At 39.9% G+C, this 13530-nt stretch overlaps 2 long non-coding RNA genes across 2 annotated transcripts in view; both read left to right on the top strand.

Annotated features, from left to right (window-relative positions):
- Positions 1 to 12690, top strand: part of LOC117936181 — an 18116-nt gene extending 5426 nt beyond the window's left edge. The window contains exons 2-3 of the long non-coding RNA XR_004654898.1: positions 3996 to 4001; positions 12680 to 12690. This is a non-coding gene — a long non-coding RNA (uncharacterized LOC117936181). The remainder of the gene's footprint in view (positions 1 to 3995; positions 4002 to 12679) is intronic.
- LOC117936180 lies at positions 12284 to 12658 on the top strand. The gene is made up of 2 exons (XR_004654897.1): positions 12284 to 12423; positions 12502 to 12658. It is a non-coding gene; the product is annotated as an uncharacterized LOC117936180 (long non-coding RNA).
- Positions 12691 to 13530: the final 840 nt, after the last annotated feature.

Genomic DNA, 13530 nt, shown 5'->3' with positions numbered 1-13530 from the left:
CCCCCTTCTTTCCATTAGAAATTGTTATTCAGTAAAGAGGTGGAAAACATGTCAGCAACAGGAGAGAGAGTGAGAGAGAGCTGCTGAACAGGCTGCTTCATGGCAGATACAAAAAGAGCTTGATGGGCAGATATTGGCAGACAGACACAGAGAGATGGAGATGCAGCCTGTGATAAGAGCAGACATGTTCAAAAAAGCGCAGCTATGTATCTAATTCACATAAAACAGATTTTTAAAATATAAATGTTAGTTTCAGCCTTATGTTTACACCTCTGCTTTGTTTGCAATTACATGCAAAAATGTCTCAGTGGAAAAGCCATTGCATACAGTATCTGTATACGTACATTATATACACAGTACATATATATATATATGTGTGTGTGTGTGTGCACATATATACATACATACATACATAAATAAAAATTATAATTAATAAACAAAAATAACTAAGAATTGAACTAAGAATTAGGTCTTTGAGTGTCCAAATGCTGACTGTGAAATGTATTTAAGTATAAACCTCATCTTCTGCTTCTACTGCCACTAGCAGGTTTCCAAAACTACATGACTGCAACAGGATCCATGTCTCAATGCTTTTATCTCCTCCTGCTGAAATCAAAGGGTATCCCCCAGATGTCATAGATATGTAATGCGGTGGTAGTTTCCAAAACATCAAAACAAAATCACATAGTACCTTCTAGTACTAAAACAGCTAGAGGTTAGAAGCTCCAGATTCCCTCATTTCTCGAATTAATGCACTTTTTTTTTCAATTACAGCGGTATTGATGATGACTCTAAATGTGCCACCCTAATAATTAACAGGGTAATATTACAGCTTCCCTTGTGCACACAAGGGTGCGGTTTGTGAGGAACAGTGACAGCATGGTGCTACATTACACTAGGCTGAAAAATTGATGTGGTTGTCAGCTTCTATTAGAGAGATAATGTCTTGGATCAGAGGAGTGGGACCAGCCCAGGGAAGGGGTAAAGGAAGAATAAGGAGGAAATACTGTGAATCAGGCCGGAGGACAACAGCCAAGGGGGAGGAAAAGGCCAGAGGGTGAGAGCTGTGTGAGGAGGTCAGGAGAGAAGCTGCGTGAACGTTTAGGGAGATGTGTTTAGTTACAGCAACACTGAGGCTAATGATGAGAGAAAGGGCTGAAACCACAGCCTGTTAAGGATGCAGCCACAGTATAGTATAAAGTTCATTACTGCCTTACCGCTCAGTGTGAGGTCGCCCAGCGCAGAGCTGCTCACCGGGACCTGAACAGCGTGCTGGGAGCTCAGTCTAAGGGGAAACACACCCAGTATGGAGGCACATCCTTAACAGCAGACACATAACACAAACAGGAAAGCATAAATCTGAAACAAACAAATAAGATAGAACAATCTACATCTGCTGTTTCCACCAGATATTTGTATACATTATTAGTAATCCCTGTATTATTAAATATCTGGCACCTGCAGACAGTTTCAGTGACTTGAAATGATTAAATGGAAACAGCTTGGTTTTTATAATTAATAAGACTGTAAATCTACTTCGGCGCACAGCCTTAATCATGCACATGAAGACAAGTGAAACTAATAACAATGAGTTATAACCACAACTTTCAGTTGGAGCATTATCAGTTTTGGACTTTTAAAGTGGAAAAAAATGAAAAAAAGTACGGGAAAAACACCTCAGATATTTGAATTGGTTGACTTTATCTGTATAGCAGAGGCAGCGCTCTGGGATTATGTGATATTGGAGAACTGTACGCCACAGGAGTCAGATTGAGGTGCGTGTGTGTGTGTGTGTGTGTGTGTGTGTTTGTGTGATTGAGTGCTAGGCCAAAGTGCAGCGAGACACAGGTGTGTTAAATTGGGTCAGCGTTTTCATTTCCCAGGGTATGCACACACACACACAGACACACACACACACAACACACACACACACACACACAATTGTGCTATTTAAAAGTGAACCCTGAGTGAACAAACCTCCACATGCTATGCATAGCAATACACACATATATATACACACCCACACACGCACGCACACATGTGTATGCTTCCCAGAGAAGTGGGATTAGGAGTTATTGTTGGATCTAGTCAAAGATTCTCAGCATGTATAAGACGTAATCAAATGGAGGGAGGTAGTTTTGTACGGCTCCTTTTGGGACTGTTTCTGCATGAGTGTGCGGAAATGTTTACATCCACACATACATTTAACGTCCAGGGTCAAACCACAGGGGAGCCAGTGTCAGAGGAAGGTAAACTTCCTTCAAAGAGCTCTGAGCTTCTGTAAAAAGAAACAAAGACTAAACAATCTGTGCTTGGGTTTCTCTGCTTTGGAGTGACCACCTTTCCCAATCTTCACCTTCACATCATGGAAGTCTATTTTGAAATCATGAAAGCCGTTCCATTAAAGCAACAACAACAATAGCAGAAAGCAGCAACAATCAGTACAGGGAAGCTTAAAGGTGCTCTAAGGCTACATTCACACCGCAAGACTTAGTGCTTAATTCAGATTTGTTTGCTCAGATTGATTTTTTGTTTGGTTGTTCACATTACCTTTTTACAATGTGTTCTATTTCAGAATCCATTGTTCACTGTTACGAACTGATCTGCATGTGCTAAAGAACAATAAAAATGACGCAGCACGCTGTTGCATTAAAGTTAGAGAGGTAATGGAGGAAGTAAGCATTTTTGCTTAAATTTCAAAATGTTTTTGTGATGGCAGCCGTAACATTGATAAGTAGGGGTTGAGGAGTAGAAGAATGAAGATGAAAAGAGCCAAATTGGCTATTTTGGCCTCTTGCAGGGTTATGGCTGCAAATTCACTACATAGATCTGTGTGACCGGATGATTTGCACGTCAGGGCCGCTACGGGCCTCCACCAGAGTTTCTTCTGGCTTTGCCCTCCCAGGCGTAGTTCACCATCTTTCGGGTCCTATCGCACGGGCTCACGCTCCACTTCCCCAACGGTGCGGGCGAGATGGGCCGGCGGTGCGCCCGAATTTTAATTTACAGATTAAAGGGAGAACTAGGCCTACCTATTTGAGCCGTATCATTTTTCTTCCCAGTCAGTTATGTAGCCTAGCCATAACTGTCCTCATGTCACTAACGTCACCCATCATGGACATGCTCTTACATCCCAGCACAGCACGCTGTGAAGCATGTTTTAAATGTTTGTGTAGAGTTTCCAGGACACAAACCATTAAGAGACATTGAAAAGAAATAGATGATGTTAAATCCTAATTTTGTTAATGATGGTGCTGCAACCTCAGAATGGGATTAGTAGTACTTTATTTTTCGCCTGACGGGATGCACCTAAATGAAATGATAGGTGTAGCCTACCATTCCAGTTTTCACCAGTAATATTATAGGTTACCTGTGATTAAATATGAAATAAATACACTATATTAGAGCTTACGCATTAACCCAAGCAGAAATTTTTTTCCACACCAATTCTCGCTATTTAACTAAGTATGTGATCAAACTCGTTGTATTTGCACATGAGTATTTCCGCCAACCAGTTTGTTTTTGGTTGTTCCCATGGTGAATCATGGTATCATGACTCCATTCACAGGGCACCCCTTCTCTTCTCTGCTTCCCTTCATAGTCGTCAGATACCATATAATCAATAATATAATAAAACTCGAGGGAGGCAGGGCAGTACAGCCCCACCAGGCTCCTCTCTTTACCCTGTCTTCTCTAGTTATGCTGTAATAGTTTTGGACTGCCAGGGGACTTCCTTGGACACACTGAGCTCATCTCTCCTTTATCTTTCCATTTGTGTGCATCCATGTCCCAGAAATGCTTTTTACTAACCTAGGTCTGAGGGGTCATTCTCCGGAGTCCTTGTGTTCTTTTTCCCCCGGCACGTTTGCTTGGATCAGGGAGGTTCCAAAATCGTGGTGGCAGCTGTGGCCGTGGTCCTGCTACACATCGGGCGATGCCCAGTTACATCCTGCTACGCTCTGCAGTCCCCTGCTACGTCCTGTTACGCTCTGCAGTGCCTTGTAATCCACTGCAGTACCCTGCTATGCCATGAACTACTACAAACTACAATTTGGAGTCACTGTTCTATTATCTTTTACTGTGATTGTTATTGCCCTTCTTCCTTTCAACCCAAACCGTCCAGTCAGACACAGTCTACCGAGAGCCTGGGTCTGTCCGAGGTTTCTGCCTAAAAGGAAGTTTTTCCTCGCCACTGTCGCACTGTTGCTTGCTCTGGAGGGAACTACTAGAACTGTTGGGTCCTCGTATATTATAGAGTGTGGCTAGACCTACTCTATCTGTAAAGTGTCTCGAAATAACTCTTGTTATGAATTGATACTATAAAATGAACTGCATTGAATTCATGCTACCTTTGTATTGTATTGGTGCACGTACGTAACTCAACTCAAATCAGCTGTTCTAGAACCAAAAACTCAGAGTTTTCCATCTCAGGGTATATCTACTCAGAGAGCAGTGTTAAACTCAGAGTTTGTTAACCTTCCTGAAATGGGCTCCAGAGGCCTGTCCCATAAATCAAGATCGACATACCCTAGATTTCTCTCAGTTACCTGGCTTCACTAACCCTAACAACTGCGGTCCCGCATAAGCAGTGGCACAACGGTGGTAATCAACCCAGGGTTTCCCAATCCAGTGATCCGCATGTTCACATAAAAGAGGCGCCGTTTGCACAGCGAGATCAATCACTAACATCTACCAGAGCTTATCAGTATCACTTCCCCATCAGTCAGGCACAAGATCTGACCATAATTACACATGTGCTTTCCATAAACTGTTGTTACTTTAGCCTATCATTTTAGTTGCAACCCTGGCAGTGGTAAGCAATCATGAGAGCAAATAAAAAATAAATAAATTTAATTATTAATGAATAAATAATTCAAACAGATGTGTACATTGGCAACACAAAGCTCAAAAAGCTGACAAATAGCCTCAATTCAAATTTCCCTTGGCTAAACTCACTCAGCCAACATTTTTATAAGTTTTTATGTTTATTAATTTAAGGGCAAAATCCCCATCACCAAACCCACCAGACTCCATTTGCATAATCAGTACTTTTATCATTGTAAAACACAAATAGCCTATAGGAAATTCACTCCGCTTAAAATCTATATCTTTCATAAAGATACCCATCAGGGAATATTAACAGGGTTGTCGGTCTCTAAATGTTTTACCTTTTATGAGCACACCTCTCTGTCCGCAAACCCAGCTCCAGCAAATCTGCCAAGAACGGTGGCGCCATCAACCGAGTATTGATTGGTCAGTCTAATCTCCAACAGGTGTTTAGCATATGTTACCTTGGTGATTTAACCCGGTAACAAGTGATCCACCGACATGATAAAGAAAACCCTGGATTGAACCTGAAGTTATCTCGTTAACGCCAAATCTTTCTTGCTTCGTAATGCAGGCCTCAGGTTGGCAGTTGGTTTTTGTTAGCGTTTGTGGAGCCTGGGCTGTCTACAGAGACTGCGTTTTATAACAGTGTGTCAGGGGACAGGCAGCTAGCGGATAGTTAGATGTTTGCTGTATGTAACAACAAATGTTAAAGCCTAAAAATTGTGTGACATTGCTTAGAGCACCTTTAACAAAAGCCAAGAAGTCACATTGAAAAATACTTTGAAAGAGATGAAAAGCAACCTGCAACCTGTTTGCTACATTTTCTGCTTATAGCAAACTACCGTGCTACAATAGCCTTGAGTTTGATTTTACACCCTATGATTGCTTTATAAAACATTTAAAATATGAGGAGCAGCACAGAAATTGTTACTGACAGTATACAGACAGCTATTATACACTAGTGAGGCTAAAGCTGCAGCATGAACATAATACCAGCACCAGCTAGCATGTGGTAGTCTATAAACATTCGCTACTTCACTTTTTTTTTTTGCTCCTCTGTCTGCTTACTGTTTTCAGTAATGTCTTTTTTCTCACGGTGTATTATGTTTAATTGTGTGATGTTGTCATAGCTACTTCAATTCATGGCTTATATGATGTTTTAAAAACTGTCAATGAAGCTAACAGAAATGTTTAAGCTTAGCTAGCTAAACATTAGCTTACCTGAGTTTTAATCCCTGTAGATTTCTTGCGTGTATCACTTTTCTTCAGCTTCCAACTAAAGAATGTTGTAATGTGGCTTAAACTTTACAAAAACATGAAAGAAAATAGTAGTTTAATTTTAATACGCATCAGTTATTTAAAGCTATGAAAAACAAACTGGTAGGCCTAACTCCCATCAGACATTTTCAGAAAAAACGCACAGGTGTAGCTAATTAATGACATGACTGGCTGAAAAAAATGAAGCATCACTGTCTCTTTAAAACGGCAAATAACTACTGTTGCAATTACCACTATCGATGGGGACCTTTGATTGTATAATGAAATGAATGTACTTATAATTTACTAGTTAAAAAATTAAATAATTGGCTTTTTATATTCTCAAAGCTGCACTAACTAATACAGCTAATGTCACAACTAAAGTGACGACACAGAGGCAAATTCTTGGAGCAACCAGGGAACTGAAGGAAATGTATCCTAATTCTTAATATTCAGTCATGGTGGTTGCCAGTTGTAAACAGCTCCAGATGGGTCATGATCTTGTGTGATGAAAGAGAAGCGTTTCAGACCAGAGGACATTTCACCTGCTGACACTGGATTTTTTAATCTCAGACTGATGTCAGTTGATTCCCTGCATTGACACAGAAATGTTCCTGTCACCAAAGTCCCTTATGTCTTTACCACAGTGTAGCTATTTCCCGGGCCACAACCACAACTTGTATTAACATTAAATTCACATATAGGCGGTGGGCACAGAGAGAGACAGACCTGGCAGAAGACATCACACACACAAACACACGCACGCACGCATGCATGCACGCAAGCATGCATGCATGCATGCACACAAACTCTCTGTCAGCATTGGGTAACACAGCAGGCCTGCAGTTTTCACACCTGTCAAGATCAGTTAACATAAAAACAGCACAACAGCAGCTGGACAGCCTTGCTGGACTGGAGAGGAACATGTATTGTTTGGTCCGAGCTGGAGTGACATGACTGATAGGTCGACAATTTGGCTTCTTACGGTGACATTTGTGTGTCAATGGGGACATGGCGGACTAGGGAAATGTCAACTGAGCTGTCTGCTTAGACATTATTATGGAAAACCTAGAATATAAATGGAATTTCCCCCTGGTATTTAGACTTTTGAACCAGGAGACCATATGGCATATTCATCACCAACCCTGACATATTATTTGCAGCTATCAAAGAGAAGCAGGAAATGTCCTCAATAGCTTTTCCTGGAGAGATGGATAATCTTCAGAAGACATGACCACCTGTGCTATACCATCCAGAATGATGAATTTTAGAAAGCATCACAAAATGACTCTGTTACAGATTCCTGAAGGAGAATTACTCTCTCTAGCCACAAAATAAATAAAAACCACTAACTTTTCCCTTGGCTGTCTGTCTTTCTGTCTTACTCCCTCATTCTTTCTAACACACACAAAATCCAACTGCTAGACTGTCACTCGCCACAGGTGCCCAGAGAACTACAGAGTTTCATTCATCAATCTAAGCTTGACAGCTGCAACAAATGCACACTCTAAAACAACTCTCTCTCTTACACACACACAGACACACACACACACACAGCAAGAAACAGCTGCACTCTGATGAATGCCCTATATTCATTCCACAGGAAGCTGGTTCATCTGTCACTTCTGATGCAACCCTTCCACTCTACCCCTTCAAAACACACACACGCACGCACACACACACACTCCAGTTCTCTTTCTCTGATTAGACTCCCAGCTGGTCTCTGCGACAAATGCTCCTTTGATGCATCTTCCTGGGGGCCAAAGCCACCATCAGCACTCTCCTCCTTCCACTTCTCTGCCTCTCTTTCTCGCTCCTGCTTCCTGCATTGCATTAAAGTCACTTCCAGCAGCCCCCTCGCAAACCATTTACTCCCCACTGTCCTATTCAGCAGCTCTGTCCTCCAGCAATAGGATGAGAGAAGGAGAGAGAGGGAAAGATGTGTCCCTGTGGTTTTGGATTATTTCCTGCAGAGTCGCCAACTTGAGCCGTAACGAGATGTCCACTACAAAGGCCTTTGTTATTATAACTGCATCAAATAAAGAAGTAGGAATACAACTGTGAATACATCTAACTGTACATTTGCACAGGTTTACTTTCACAGGTGACAACAGCTGGTTTACTTCACCTTCTCACAGGCCGTAATTTATCAGGAAGCCCACAGGAGTTGTACACTGGTGCCAATGGGAAGATGGTGCAGCACTGACTCATCATTTTGACAGGGTAGAAAGTGATAATTACCCACTAAAGCGGCAGGTTGCCATTAGTTTCATTGCAGGTTTTAGGATTCTGTTGCTTCTGCAACTATATTCACATGCACCTGACTCCCCTGTAACCCAGAGTTGACATATGTTTGATAATTAGGGTAAATATCTGCAAGGATGTTCAGTAGCCTGCAGCAAAAATCTCATATTGACACTGTAAGATAAGAGAAAAAACATGGAGGGATGTCTTTGTTTTGATTTTTCATCTGTGATTACCATGAGCTGATTAATGAGTATACTATGCCATAATGCCATTTCAGTTGGCATCATGATCAGATTATGGTATAAGTATACATATATTTAGTACTTCAGGTAACAGGATTATGCTTCTGTTTTCAGTCTCAAAATAACAAAGACAGAGTTTAGATGACAGCAGTTGATTTTCATGTTTACCCATTAGGTGCAACATTCTCCTAATTGAGAGGAAATCATTTGGGTATTAATTCATTAGAACTACCACAACTACAATATGTATGCGAGAAATGTATTTTGTTCCTCACTGTTTCCTCAAAGACATATGAGAATATGTTTAGGATAGCAGTATTCTAAAAATACACTTTTCTCAAATAAGGAAATAAGTTTTCGGTTTTATATGTTAAATTGACCTGGCATGAACAACTTTATATTTAGTTTATTTGCCAAAAGATAATTCCCAAATAGTCCCCAGAGAGGTCAAGCTCCCTGTAGGATCTCTTACAGATAAACTACTATTAAAGCCACAATGATGGAAATCCAAATAGGTTTACTTGGGAGAGGTAGTGCTGCACAAAGCATTCAGTCAGAAAGAGTAACACCAATAATATTGTGCGGGCTGTTCCAAACACAAATATCAGGTTAAATGGAAAACACAAAAATTGAGGGATGACACATTGAATTTTAAATACATTTTATAATCTCAGTGTTGGAGGTCTTTGTATGAGAAAATTTCCGTCTGATGTATGCCATTTAGTGACTGTTGTATTGCTGTTTATAGACTTAGTGGACATTTAAACACTGCAGCTCATTCAGTATGACGTGCAGCTTTAAGAGAGGTTAACCTCTGCAGTGAGTTCAGTGTGCAGCAGTGAGACGCCAGACATAACTGTGGATCATCAGCCTTTATTAAAAATAGATCTATCCACAAATAGTGTCAGCGCTCAGTTTGCAGTAGAGGTATGAACCTTTAATCGATTGTTACACTACGTCATCTCTCATGCAGGATCGCTGGAGGGGTAAAAAAAAAACATGTGAAAAGAAATACAGAGGATGTATGTGCCAGTTGTTCCTCGGCCCAGATGTTCAAAGTTTGTTTAAAGCACAGAACGAATGCATTTGACCGCTAAATACCAACTCCAGACAGAAACCTTTTGCTTTGTGACCGTCACAGAAGGGCAACATTTTACCACCATCACACTAAAATCCAAGAGGAGGGCTTGATTTCACTTTTTAAGGCTTAGGCTAGAGCTATTTTTCCAGTGTTGAACTTTTATTTTGTGGAAATGCGGCACACCTACCTTTAAAACGCTAAATCACAGCCAATCCAAAGCGATGATGTCACCGATAAAGAAGCATGAGCGAAAAAGCAAAGGACCAGTCCAGGTAGAGCAGTCAGAGGGAAGCTTGTAAATATGGTTCTTTATTGCACACATGACATTTGTTTTCCTTTTTTTTTGGTGTGAGCAACAAAAACTGGCATTACATGTTTTACACCCTTTTCAGAATTCTCAGTCTAACCCTCTATAAAAACAAGGTAACACAAAACAAAATAAATTCTATTTCACATAAAAACTTACACCTCCACAAAATCTCACAGATTTTAGTGCACCACTATATGGATGAGGAACTTACAGTATATACCATACTAGTATAATTGTAGGAAGAAAAAAAATACTTTTATGCATACTTATCACAGTCATAAAAATAAAGAAAAACACAAAAATCCAGTGGCGCTAAAAAAAAATTCTCATTCTTTATTTTGGTAGCATTTGCCCTTTAACCACCTGAGTGCTTCATCGCTGAGACCAATACTGATTGGTTTACCTGCCGTTTAACTCATTGGAGGAATGTTTGTTAAACAGAACATAAGAAAAATAAAAGATTGACAGGTGAAAAGGTAGTTAGTAGATAAATGCACTGAATGCCCTGCGACAGATTTGAAAAGGCACGGATAACTGGGCCAGAGAGGGCAGCAGTATGCAAACAGGCGCTTAATGCATACTGCTGTCCAATAACAAAAAGATCTCAGTTAATCAAATTCAGAACAGGATCCATTAAGCCAAAGTTTAATGGTGGGAAATGTCTGCTTGTTTCCCAGTTTATATTTTAAAGAGCATGTGCATTTTGCTGAAAAATTAAATGAAAAGCCTGAGAATTTAGTTTTTTTGTGCTCAACAAAAAAGCTTTTGGTGAGATAAACGAAGACAGAAAATTGGCACTTGAATGATAAAGTACAAAAATATATAATTTTCCAATCGCAGGAAAAAAGGCACTTTTTCTACTCACAGATGCAATATTTTAGGCAGTGTTTGTAATACATTTGTGATTTGGAAAAAACTTCCAACTTATTGTATTTTTCATCAGTTTGGTGGTTGAGGCGAGCCTGAAAATCGGACACATAAAAGGCATAAATATATTGACTGCCAATGGACGGATATTAGCTTAAATCAAATATGGCACAGAGAAGTAAAAAAAACAAACACTGAAGGCCAAGTCTACATTATAAATAAGAAAACGCATAGCTGAAAACACTACATGGATAAAGGAGAAAATCATTTTAGGCTGCCAGTAATTCAAAGTTAATTCTTTGTCTCTATTTGCTGGTGTTTAAGCAGGTGTTCTAGGCAAAAAAACACCTTTTTCAAATCAAAGACACAAAAATGTTAATTTCAGAGGAGAAAAATGTTAGGTTTGATGTTAGACAATTTTAATCCTTGTTCTTTGCTTGCTTAAATATGACAAGAATCGCAACAGTTAAGGCCAAGTTATTTTGTTAAGCAGATTTAAAAAGAAATTTAAAAAAAGAATTAAAATCTGGAGACATCACTCAGTGAGTTAAAGTAATAATCAGGATTAATGAAGTTAATCTTTTGCTTGTGTGTCAGTGTCAATACCTTGAATTAGTGGAGGAGGAATAAAGCTGAATAGAGAGAAAAGGGCTGAATGAACCCATGGACGAGTGCACTGACACAGTAGTAAAGTGAACAACACATACTGGCAGCGTTTCAGAAGAGAACAATAAATACCAGCTAGCTGAAAGCCATATCAGCGGTTTACACTGGAAGGAACAGTAAGGTTTGTTTTGATCCCAAAAGTACTTCATATTGGCATGGTGTACTGGTGTGTGTCTAAGCATTATGGATGCTCCCAAACGGCCCAGTATTAGCCATTATATCAATAAGCTGAATGGGGAAAAGTGTTCACCAAACAGAGAACAGCTGGCGATAACTATAACGCTGCTATCCAGGCATAACAAGCCAGGGAGGCAATGGAGGAAAGAAAAAAAGATTGGGGAGTACTTTAGACCATCACATAAGTCATCTATGTGTCTGTTGTAAATAACCCACATCTATGTGTGCTCATGAGATGTCCTGCTCTCTACATAATTCACAGTCAAATGTATCCTGTTGAGATGACTGATATGCAGTATTTTGCACAGATTATAACTAATTGTTAGAGAAAGAGGGCACTGGTGCAAAATGTGTACAGAAAAATCACCCTTTTAGTCAGAGTGAGCTTTGTTCAGCTGATCCAGAAGTTAACCAGTGGCCTCAAATAACCTGCAGTTTACACCTGCCCCTCCCCCCGGACATTGTGACACTTCTTGCCGTCTCACGGGGTCAGTGACACAGAAGGACGGGACGATTAACAAGAGAGTTGTCTCAAACAGAAACGACAAGACACAGCAACGGTGTTGGAACTGAGCGGGGAGGGCAAGTATAAAGAGTGTCAGCAGATTTCTCCAGCACAGCGGTGAGAGTGTGTGAGCGGGAGTGAGGGACGCTTATCAACTCGTGCAGTTTCCAGTTAGGTTGAGTGTGCTTGTTGAGTAAGTGTTTGTAGAGAAGTTGTGCACATTTGAATAGTGTGTGTGTGTGTGTGTGTGTGTGTGTGTGTGTGTGTGTGTGTGTGTGTGTGTGTGTGTGTGTATTTATGTAGTGTGCGTATCAATCAGTCAGTGTAAGTGGTGGCCAGACACCAGTTTTAATTGTGTTAGTCCGTGAACCAGACCAAGATAATACATTCATGAAACTGGTTAAAAACACAAGACAAAATATCAGCAAGTTAGTAAAATTCTTACTAAGAATGTTTTATTAAAATAAATGCCAAGAGGTTAATAAGAAAAATAACAGCATACACCATGAGAACTAAATGCAAGCATGTAAAAATACTTATGACAAGAAAACTAATAAAGTAGCTAATGAGTTAAACAAGCTGGGAATTGGCAAGAAAACAAAACCAAATATAACAGGGAAAAGGCAACACTCCCCACAAGAGACAGTTTTCAAGATGTAAAAGAGAAAGGGTGGGGGGAGGAAGAGAGGGGCTGTTTAGGGGGGAAACAAAGTTGCAGTGGGTCTCATAAAAAAAGCACTCAGAAACATGATTATTATACATATAAAATGAGATTAGAAAAATACATTATAAACCTGTAACAATGGCTGTTAATTACATTATTATACATGTAGTAGGCAGGCCAGAGAGAATACGGTAGGTATAGAGTTAACCTTTCACCTGATGGACTTATCCAGCCTTTCACAATGACACAGCAAGTTGTAACATTGCAGAGGGAATTTTCTTAATACTGTCATATGCTGAATAGCCATCACTTGCTCCACTTTAATATTGCATTTCAATTTAAAATAATAACACTGAAAAAGAAAAATTCATTGACCTTTCGGTGTAACAGCATGATGAAAGAGCTATGAATAGAAAAACAAACTGCCAAGGGTACTATTGGGATCTACGAATTCCTCAATTTTATGTGTTTAATTCACCTTCCAGCAATAAACTGTCAGTTGTTTCAAGAACTGAAAACTATTTGGCTGTGAAACAGAAGTCTTTGTTTCATTATCCAGCATTTCATTCGTCCATTATAAACCTTGATGTTGTACTGATAGATTGTTGTCAAATTGACATCGAGAGACATGGACTGGATGCTTTCAGTTTGCAGCTGTTGAAACAAATGGACTTAATGCCAGCA

This window comes from Etheostoma cragini, chromosome 20, assembly GCF_013103735.1.
Source record: "Etheostoma cragini isolate CJK2018 chromosome 20, CSU_Ecrag_1.0, whole genome shotgun sequence".
NCBI classification, from domain to species: Eukaryota; Metazoa; Chordata; class Actinopteri; order Perciformes; family Percidae; genus Etheostoma; species Etheostoma cragini.
This window is presented reverse-complemented; position numbering and strand designations above follow the sequence as displayed.